Source organism: Lolium perenne, chromosome 5 (genome assembly GCF_019359855.2).
Source record: "Lolium perenne isolate Kyuss_39 chromosome 5, Kyuss_2.0, whole genome shotgun sequence".
Classification (NCBI taxonomy): Eukaryota; Viridiplantae; Streptophyta; class Magnoliopsida; order Poales; family Poaceae; genus Lolium; species Lolium perenne.
In genome coordinates this window covers 237,548,899-237,559,699 of record NC_067248.2, presented here as the reverse complement: position 1 = coordinate 237,559,699, position 10,801 = coordinate 237,548,899, and the positions used below count along the sequence as shown (strand labels likewise).

General features: G+C 40.1%; 1 non-coding gene across 1 annotated transcript; it reads left to right on the top strand.

Annotated features, from left to right (window-relative positions):
* The first annotated feature begins 8,179 nt into the window (after positions 1-8,179).
* TRNAN-GUU (transfer RNA asparagine (anticodon GUU)) lies at positions 8,180-8,253 on the top strand. Its single transcript has one exon. It is a non-coding gene; the product is annotated as a tRNA-Asn (tRNA).
* Positions 8,254-10,801: the final 2,548 nt, after the last annotated feature.

Sequence of the window (10,801 nt, the reverse complement as noted above, 5' to 3'; positions counted from 1 at the left end):
TGTACTTCAATACAATAATCTCATGAGCTGCCTTACATGATTGAGATTCATATGATGATGCTTGTAATCTAGATGTCGTTATGCTAGTCAAGTGAATTTTACTTATGTGATCTCCGGAGACTCCTTGTCCCACGTGTGTAAAGGTGACAGTGTGTGCACCGTGTGGGTCTCTTAGGCTATATTTCACAGAATACTTATTCACTGTAATGAATGGCATAGTGAAGTGCTTATTTATATCTCTTTATGATTGCAATGTGTTTTGTATCACAATTTATCTGTGTGCTACTCTAGTGATGTTATTAAAGTAGTTTATTCCTCCTGCACGGTGTAATGGTGACAGTGTATGCATCGTGTAGTACTTGGCGTAGGCTATGATTGTGATCTCTTGTAGATTATGAAGTTAACTATTACTATGATGGTATTGATGTGATCTATGCCTCCTTTCGTAGCGTGAAGGTGACAGTGTGCATGCTATGTTAGTACTTGGTGTGGTTATGTTGATCTGTCATGCACTCTAAGGTTATTTAAACATGAACATTGAATATTGTGGAGCTTTTTAACTCCGGCATTGAGGGTTCGTGTAATCCTACACAGTTAGTGGTGTTCATCATCCAACAAGAGGGTGTAGAGTCTAGCATCTATCTATTTATTCTGTTATGTGATCAATGTTGAGAGTGTCCACTAGTGAAAGTATGATCCCTAGGCCTTGTTTCCAATACTGTTATCGCTGCTTGTTTACTGTTTTACTGCATCTGTACTGTCCGCAATATTACCACCATCCATCACACGCCAGTCCTGGGCAAAGCACTTTTCTGGCACCGTTACTACTGCTCATACTTATTCATACCACCTGTATTTCACTATCTCTTCGCCGAACTAGTGCACCTATTAGGTGTGTTGGGGACACAAGAGACTTCTTGCTTTGTGGTTGCAGGGTTGCTTGAGAGGGATATCTTTGACCTCTTCCTCCCTAAGATCGATAAACCTTGGGTGATCCACTTAAGGGAAACTTGCTGCTGTTCTACAAACCTCTGCTCTTGGAGGCCCAACACTGTCTACAAGAATAGAAGCACCCGTAGACATCAAGCACTTTTCTGGCGCCGTTGACGGGGAGGAAAGGTAAAAGGTACTCACACTCCGGATCTCGGCTACTAAGCTATTTTCCGCCGTTGTAAGTACTCGAAGCTATTTCCTTTAGATCCTGCAATTGCATCTTTTTGTTTCTTGTTTACACTAGTTAGGCATAATGGAAAACAACAAAAATATGAGAGATCTTTATGAACTTTATCTTGAATTAGGACATGATGTGTTTGAAGAGAGAATTAAAAAACCCATGGAACTTTATATGCATGCTAATGGGAATGTTATTAATATGAATGCTTTGAACACTATTGTTGCTAATGCTATGGAAAATTCTAAGCTTGGGGAAGCTGGTTTTGATGAGCATGATCTTTTTAGTCCCCCAAGCATTGAGGAGAAAATTTACTTTGATGATACTTTGCCTCCTATTTATGATGATTATAATGATAGTGGTCTTTTGGTGCCGCCTGTTATGGAGGATAAATTTGATTATGATTACAATATGCCTCCTATATTTGATGATAGCTACTTTGTTGAATTTGCTCCCACTACAACTAATAAAATTGACTATGCTTATGTTGGGAGTAGTAATAATTTTATGCATGAGACTCGTGATAAGAATGCTTTATGTGATAGTTATATTGTTGAGTTTGTTCATGTTGCTACTGAAAGTTATTATGAGAGAGGAAAATATGGTTGTAGAAATTTTCATGTTACTAAAACACCTCTCTATGTGCTGAAATTTTTGAAGCTACACTTATTTTGTCTTCCTATGCTATTCACTTTGCTCTTCATGAACTTGTTTATTTACAAGATTCCTTTTCATAGGAAGCATGTTAGGCTTAAATTTGTTTTGAATTTGCCTCTTGATGCTCTCTTTTGCTTTAACTCTTATTTCTTGCGAGTGCATCATTAAAACTGCTGAGCCCATCTTAATGGCTATAAAGAAAGAACTTCTTGGAAGATAACCCATGTTTTTATTTTACTACAGTACTTTTATTTTGTATTTGTGTCTTGGAAGTTGTTACTACTGTAGCAACCTCTCCTTATCTTATTTTGTTGCATAGTTGTGCCAAGTAAAGTCTTTGATAGTAAGGTTCATACTAGATTTGGATTACTGCGCAGAAATAGATTTCTTTGCTGTCACGAATTTGGGTCTAATTCTCTGTAGGTAACTCAGAAAATTATGCCAATTTAGGTGAGTGATCCTCAGATATGTACGCAACTTTCATTCAATTTGAGAATTTTCATTTGAGCAAGTCTGGTGCCTCTTTAAAATTCATCTTTACGGACTGTTCTGTTCTGACAGATTCTGCCTTTTATTTCGCATTGCCTCTTTTGCTATGTGGGATGGATTTCTTTGTTCCATTAACTTCCAGTAGCTTTGTGCAATGTCCAGAAGTGTTAAGAATGATTGTGTCACCTCTGAACATGTGAGTTTTTGATTATGCACTAACCCTCTAATGTGTTGTTTCGAGTTTGGTGTGGAGGAAGTTTTCAAGGGTCAAGAGAGGAGGATGATACAATGCGATCGAGAAGAGTGAAAAGTCTAAGCTTGGGGATGCCCCGGTGGTTCATCCCTGCATATTTCAAGAAGACTCAAGCATCTAAGCTTGGGGATGCCCAAGGCATCCCCTTCTTCATCGACAAATTATCAGGTTTCTTCTCTTGAAACTATATTTTTATTCGGTCACATCATATGTATTTTACTTGGAGCGTCTGTTTGTTTCTATTTTTGTTTTTGTTTGAATAAATGCATGCTTGTGTGGGAGAGAGACACGCTCCGTTGGTTCATATAAACACATGTGTTCTTAGCTTTTAATGTTCATGGCGAAGGTTGAAACTGCTTCGTTAATTGTTGTATGGTTGGAAACGGGAAATGCTACATGTAGTAATTGGTATGATGTCTTGAATAATGTGATACTTGGCAATTGTTGTGCTCATGATTAAGCTCTTGCATCATATACTTTGCACCTATTAGTGAAGAAATACATAGAGCTTGCTAAAATTTGGTTTGCATGATTGGTCTCTCTAAGGTCTAGATATTTTCTAGTAAGGGTTTGAACAACAAGGAAGACAGTGTAGAGTCTTATAATGCTTGCAATATGTCTTTTACGTGTGTTTCGCTGTACTAGTTCATACTTGAGTTTGCTTCAAATAACCTTGCTAGCCTAAGCCTTGTATTGAGAGGGATTACTTCTCGTGCATCCAAAATCCTTGAGCCAACCACTATGCCATTTGTGTCCACCATACCTACCCACTACATGGTATTTCTCCGCCATTCCAAAGTAAATTGCTTGAGTGCTATCTTTAAACACTTCAAAATTTATTACCTCTGATTTGTGTCAATGTTTTATAGCTCATGAGGAAGTATGTGGTGTTTATCTTTCAATCTTGTTGGGCAACTTTCACCAATGGACTAGTGGCTTCATCCGCTTATCCAATAATTTTGCAAAAAGAGCTGGCAATGGGATTCCCAGTCCCAAATTAATTAACCTAAATAGACACTCCTCCATGGTATGTGATTGTTGGATGGCACCCGAAGGATTCGGTTAGCCATGGCTTGAGAAAGCAAAGGTGGGGAGGAGTGTCATTATAATAAAACTAAAAATAAAAAGGCACTCCTTCATGGTATGAGATTGTTGGCAGGCACCCGAGGATTCGGTTAGCCATGGTTTGTGAAAGAAAGGTTGGAAGGAGTGCCACCCAAAAATAAAAATAATTCATGGGAGCCGCTCTTTGAAGGTTTGTCTGGCAAGGGGGTTAGAGTGCCCACTACCATTCGTTGACAACAACATACACCTCTCAAAACTTTATTTTTATGCTCTCTTTATGTTTTCAAAATAAAAGCTCTAACACAAATATAGCAATCAATGCTTCCCTCTGCGAAGGGCCTTTCTTCTAATTTTATGTTGAGTCAGTTTACCTATTTCCTTCCATCTTAGAAGCAAACACTTGTGTTAACTGTGCATTGATTCCTACATATTTGCTTATTGCACTTATTATATTGCTTTATGATGATAACTATTCATGAGATATACATGTTACAAGTTGAAAGCAACCGCTGAAACTTAATCTTCCTTTGTGTTGCTTCAATGCATCTACTTTGAATTATTGCTTTATGAGTTAACTCTTATGCAAGACTTATTGATGCTTGTCTTGAAAGTACTATTCATGAAAAGTCATTGCTTTATGATTCATTTGTTTACTCATGTCATTTACCATTGTTTTGATCACTGCATTCATTACATATGCTTACAACAGTATGATCAAGGTTATGATGGCATGTCACTCCAAAAATTATCTTTGTTATCGTTTACCTGCTCGGGACGAGCAGAAACTAAGCTTGGGGATGCTGATACGTCTCCGACGTATCGATAATTTCTTATGTTCCATGCCACATTATTGATGATATCTACATGTTTTATGCATACTTTATGTCATATTTATGCATTTTCCGGCACTAACCTATTAACGAGATGCCGAAGAGCCAGTTGTTGTTTTCTGCTGTTTTTGGTTTCAGAAATCCTAGTAAGGAAATATTCTCGGAATCGGACGAAATCAACGCCCAGCATCTTAGGATTGCATGAAGCTTCCAGAACACCCGAGAGCCGCCAGAGAGAGGCCACAGGGGGCCCACACATGGTGGCGGCGCGGCCTAGGAGGGGGGCGCGCCGCCCTAGTGTCTGGTGGCCCCAGACCCCTTCTGACACCGCCTCTTCGCCTATAAGAAGCCCCTCGACCTAAGTCTTCGACACGAAAAAGCCACGGTACGAGAAACCTTCCAGAGCCGCTGCCATCGCGAAGCCAAGATCTGGGGGACAGGAGTCTCTGTTCGGGCACACCGCCGGGACGGGGAAGTGCCCCCGGAAGGCTCCTCCATCGACACCACCGCCATCTTCATCACCGCTGCTGTCTCCCATGATGAGGGAGTAGTTCTCCATCGAGGCTCGGGGCTGTACCGGTAGCTATGTGGTTCATCTCTCTCCTATGTACTTCAATACAATAATCTCATGAGCTGCCTTACATGATTGAGATTCATATGATGATGCTTGTAATCTAGATGTCGTTATGCTAGTCAAGTGAATTTTACTTATGTGATCTCCGGAGACTCCTTATCCCACGTGTGTAAAGGTGACAGTGTGTGCACCGTGTGGGTCTCTTAGGCTATATTTCACAGAATACTTATTCACTGTTATGAATGGCATAGTGAAGTGCTTATTTATATCTCTTTATGATTGCAATGTGTTTTGTATCACAATTTATCTGTGTGCTACTCTAGTGATGTTATTAAAGTAGTTTATTCCTCCTGCACGGTGTAATGGTGACAGTGTGTGCATCGTGTAGTACTTGGCGTAGGCTATGATTGTGATCTCTTGTAGATTATGAAGTTAACTATTGCTATGATGGTATTGATGTGATCTATGCCTCCTTTCGTAGCGTGAAGGTGACAGTGTGCATGCTATGTTAGTACTTGGTGTGGTTATGTTGATCTGTCATGCACTCTAAGGTTATTTAAACATGAATATTGAATATTGTGGAGCTTGTTAACTCCGGCATTGAGGGTTCGTGTAATCCTACACAGTTAGTGGTGTTCATCATCCAACAAGAGGGTTTAGAGTCTAGCATCTATCTATTTATTCTGTTATGTGATCAGTGTTGAGAGTGTCCACTAGTGAAAGTATGATCCCTAGGCCTTGTTTCCAATACTGTTATCGCTGCTTGTTTACTGTTTTACTGCATCTGTACTATCCGCAATATTACCACCATCCATCACACGCCAGTCCTGGGCAAAGCACTTTTCTGGCACCGTTACTACTGCTCATACTTATTCATACCACCTGTATTTCACTATCTCTTCGCCGAACTAGTGCACCTATTAGGTGTGTTGGGGACACAAGAGACTTCTTGCTTTGTGGTTGCAGGGTTGCTTGAGAGGGATATCTTTGACCTCTTCCTCCCTGAGATCGATAAACCTTGGGTGATCCACTTAAGGGAAACTTGCTGTTGTTCTACAAACCTCTGCTCTTGGAGGCCCAACACTGTCTACAAGAATAGAAGCACCCGTAGACATCACCTAACATGATCAAGATCATCTATTTGTAATGCTACATGTTGCGTTTGTTGGGATCCGATGAATATAGAATGCTATGTTATGTTGATTATCAATCTATCATCTATGTGTTGTTTATGATCTTGCATGCTCTCCGTTATTAGTAGAGGCTCTGGCCAAGTCGTTACTTGTAACTCCAAGAGGGAGTATTTATGCTCAATAGTGGGTTCATGCTTCCATTAAATCTGGGACAGTGACAGAAAGTTCTAAGATTGTGGATGTGCTGTTGCCACTAGGGATAAAACATCAATGCTATGTCTAAGGATATTTGTGTTGATTACATTACGCACCATACTTAATGCAATTGTCTGTTGTTTGCAACTTAATACTGGAACGGGTTCGGATGATAACCTGAAGGTGGACTTTTTAGGCATAGATGCATGCTGGATAGCGGTCTATGTACTTTGTCGTAATACCCAATTAAATCTCACACTACTCATCATAATATGTATGTGCATTGTCATGCCATCTTTATTTGTCAATTGCCCAACTATAATTTGTTCACCCAACATGCTATTTCTTATTGGAGAGATACCACTAGTGAACTGTGGACCCCGGTCCATTCTTTTACATCGAATACAATCTACTGCAATTCTCGCTCTACTGTTTTCTGCAAACATCATCATCCACACTATACATCTAATCCTTTGTTATAGCAAGCCGGTGAGATTGACAACCTCATTGTCACGTTGGGGCAAAGTAATTTGGTTGTGTTGTGCAGGTTCCACGTTGGCGCCGGAATCCCTGGTGTTGCGCCGCACTACACTCCGCCACCATCAACCTTCAACGTGCTTCTTGGCTCCTACTGGTTCGATAAACCTTGGTTTCTTACTGAGGGAAAACTTGCTGCTGTACGCATCACACCTTCCTCTTGTGGTTCCCAACGGACGCGTGCTGTACGCGTAGAGAGTTGTTTATGTGATTAGATGGGAACAAAAGAGAGAAGCACCCGGCCCATGCGGATGCATCGACGTTGATGATATTTCTTGGATCGAAGGGGATTTGTCGATAACTATGAGGAAATCAATATTTTTTTGTGAAACACAATACAGACTTAGACGCTCACATATACGCACATACACTTACCCCTATGAACGCATACATGCACACCTTACCTCTATGAGTACCTCCGAGAGATTGTCCTTTCTCTATAATGTAAGAAATCACCATAACGAGCTACCAAGACAGGGCGTAATACTTAAAAGTAGCATCTTGGGGGAATATTATCACTGCCTAATGAAGCAGAACATAATTCGGTAAACAAGAAGTACTACTATTTGTGTCAATGATCAACTCAATAACTCACATGATCTGGTCAGTGATTCACCTAGCTCTAATATCCAAGATAGTTCATGTATTTTTTTTGCCAATAAGATTGTTCCTGTATGAAATTGAAATTTCTTGTCTCATGGCAACAGAGGGTAACCAAGATAGCTACCTTGATGATGGTGTGGCGGAGGGAGCTCTCCTTGAGCTTCTTGCCACGATTCATCTCCTTGTTCATGCACCGCTTCTACTTTCCCCCGTTGCCATATGTGCGCATCTGGGGATCACCGCCGCCGTCCTTGCCAGTATGTGGTTGCCGCCATCAATCTGTCAGCCGCCCACCCTCCCCAAGTCGCCGTTGCCGGCCTAGCCTGCGGCTGCCTGTCGCCGGCCTTGGGGAGGAGGTGAGGAATCGAGGCAGGGAAACGAGGGAGGGGGCGAGGGGAGCACTGGAGGTTGCAATGGAGAGGGAGAGGCCCCCAGAGCCGGAGGAGGAAGGGTGGCCATGGCGGTTGGATGCGCTGAATTCTCGGTGGTTCGGGCATGCAAACGCATGCGGCTCCTAGTGACCTAGTCGCCGCCTCGCTGCGCTATGCGGCAACCGTGGGCCGGCCCGCATACGCCTTTTTTTCTCTTAACTAATCGTGGGCTCCTGCATAGATAGTTAAGTGGGCCGAAATTCACGGAGCCGCGGACGGCCCGTCCCGCTTGCAGCGTGATGTTGGAATAGGTTAGTTGGCTAGAGCGTGTGGCTGTTAACCACAAGGTCGAAGGTTCGAGCCCTCCTTCTAGCGATAATTTATATTTCCTTTTATTTTTTATCAACTAGCTTAGTTTTTTTTTACAATAATGACCTCATTGCCAAAACTAATGTCTTATTTGATCTCGGATGAAACTATTTCAAAATTCAATCCATGATTTTAACGTTAATAAGGTTCGAGCCCTTCTTGTAGCGATAATTTAATATTTCCTTTTATTTTTTCATCATCTAGCTTAGTTTCTTTACAATAATGACCTCATTGCCAAAACTAATGTCTTATTTGATCTCGGACGAAACTATTTCAAAATTCAATCACTGATTTCAACGTTAACAAGGTTTGAGCCCTCCTTCTAGCCATAATTTTAGTTTTTTTTTAATTTTTATATCACACAGTCCAGTTTTTTTTTTATAATAATGACCTCCTTCTAGTGATAATTTTAGTTTTTTTTTTCGTCACGCAGCTTAGTTTTTTTACAATAACAACCTCATTGCCAAAACTAATGTCTTATTCGATCTCGGACGAAACTATTTCAAAACCAATCCCTGATTTCAACGCCAATAAGGTCCAAGCCCTCCTTCTAGCGATAATTTCAGTTTTCCTTTATTTTTTAATCACGTAGCCTAGTATTTTTTTTTGACAATAATGACCTCTTTGCCAAAATAATGTCTTATTCGATCTCGGACGAAACTATTTCAAAATCCGATCCCTGATTTTCGGCACTAAAAGGATGGAGCCAAAATTACGTAGATCGGCACAAAAGAAAAAATTGACATAAGATTTTGTAAGTGATTTGCTGCAAATGGCAATAGCGCTGACCTAGGTACGGTGCCACCCGTGCTGCCGTCGACCATGTTTCGGCGGCGAAAAACTTCTACAATTCAGTTGTCAGATTCTAAAATAGTTGCACCGATGAGCCAGATGAAGCATTACTTTTGCTAAAGGGTAAGATTTGTCAAGAAAAATTACTACCGCTTATGTTATGCAAACGGTCACATGAAGAAAGCTTGCAAGTTGAAAAATCATGTCCACATCGGAACACTAATGCAAGCTCGGAAGTTGAAAATGCATGTCGACAGCAGGAACACTAGTTAAGCACAGTCCTATCGCTGATTATATTCTTGTCAGCATTATCACCAATCATCAATCTTTTTACTAGGAAGTTTGCGGCGCGGCGCACGCCGCGCCTGTGCTGTCTATCGTGCGGCATTATTTTAAAAAAATGACATATTTAGGTTTAACATTGCGGGATTCCTTTTCATAAACAGCTGAAGAAACATCTAAAACTTAATCGCGCCCTTGGTATCCATATCGTTGGTTACAATTTTGTAGAAATAATATAATATCTGGGTTGTTGAAGTACCGTCAAAGTGCCAGTGAAATAAGCGGCGGATGGTTAAGTGCTTTTATTTCTAGATGGTTGGTTAAAATATAATAGAAATAAAACAATATATGGGTTGCTGAAGTACCCCAGAAGTGAAAAATAGGCGGCGGATGGTGGATTGCTTTTGTGGGAGTTAGAGATTTTTGAAATACAATAGAAGAAGACAATAGTATTTTCCCCATGTAAAATGGACAACGGGTGGTGGACAAAATATATTTTCTTGGTGGTACCATGGATAAACATGGTAATATTTTTCCTAGGTAAAATAGGCCGCGAATTTTGGAGCACTTATTTTCCGAAAAAGGAGTAGTATGTATTCTCGAGAAAATAAATATTTTTAAGAGTATGCATTAATACTTTTCTGGATAAAAGAATCTACGAACGATAAAACAATTTTTTTAGAGTAGAGCTGCGGAAGACCTAACGCCAGAGAATTGGGTTGAAACGTTGATGAAGACATGCTTTTGAGAAATTACTGTTGCGAAATTAGCGGTGTTAACTACTGTTAGATAAGCAACTCCCCTTAGGAAATTATTGTTAGATAGCTGACGTCTGTGTACTAAAATAAAAAATGAAGATTTGTACAGCTAAATTACTTTAAAAAATTGGTACTTAACGACCCTAAAAAACACACTGTTGACATTTTTTAGGTTTAACATTGCGGGATTCCTTTTCATAAACAGCTGAAGAAACATCTAAAACTTAATCGCGCCCTTGGTATCCATATCGTTGGTTACAATTTTGTAGAAATAATATAATATCTGGGTTGCTGAAGTACCGTCAAAGTGCCAGTGAAATAAGCGGCGGATGGTTAAGTGCTTTTATTTCTAGATGGTTGGTTAAAATATAATAGAAATAAAACAATATCTGGGTTGCTGAAGTACCCCAGAAGTGAAAAATAGGCGGCGGATGGTGGATTGCTTTTGTGGGAGTTAGAGATTTTTGAAATACAATAGAAGAAGACAATAGTATTTTCCCCATGTAAAATGGACAACGGGTGGTGGACAAAATATATTTTCTTGGTGGTACCATGGATAAACATGGTAATATTTTTCCTAGGTAAAATAGGCCGCGAATTTTGGAGCACTTATTTTCCGAAAAAGGAGTAGTATGTATTCTCGAGAAAATAAATATTTTTAAGAGTATGCATTAATACTTTTCTGGATAAAAGAATCTCTGACGATAAAACAATTTTTTTAG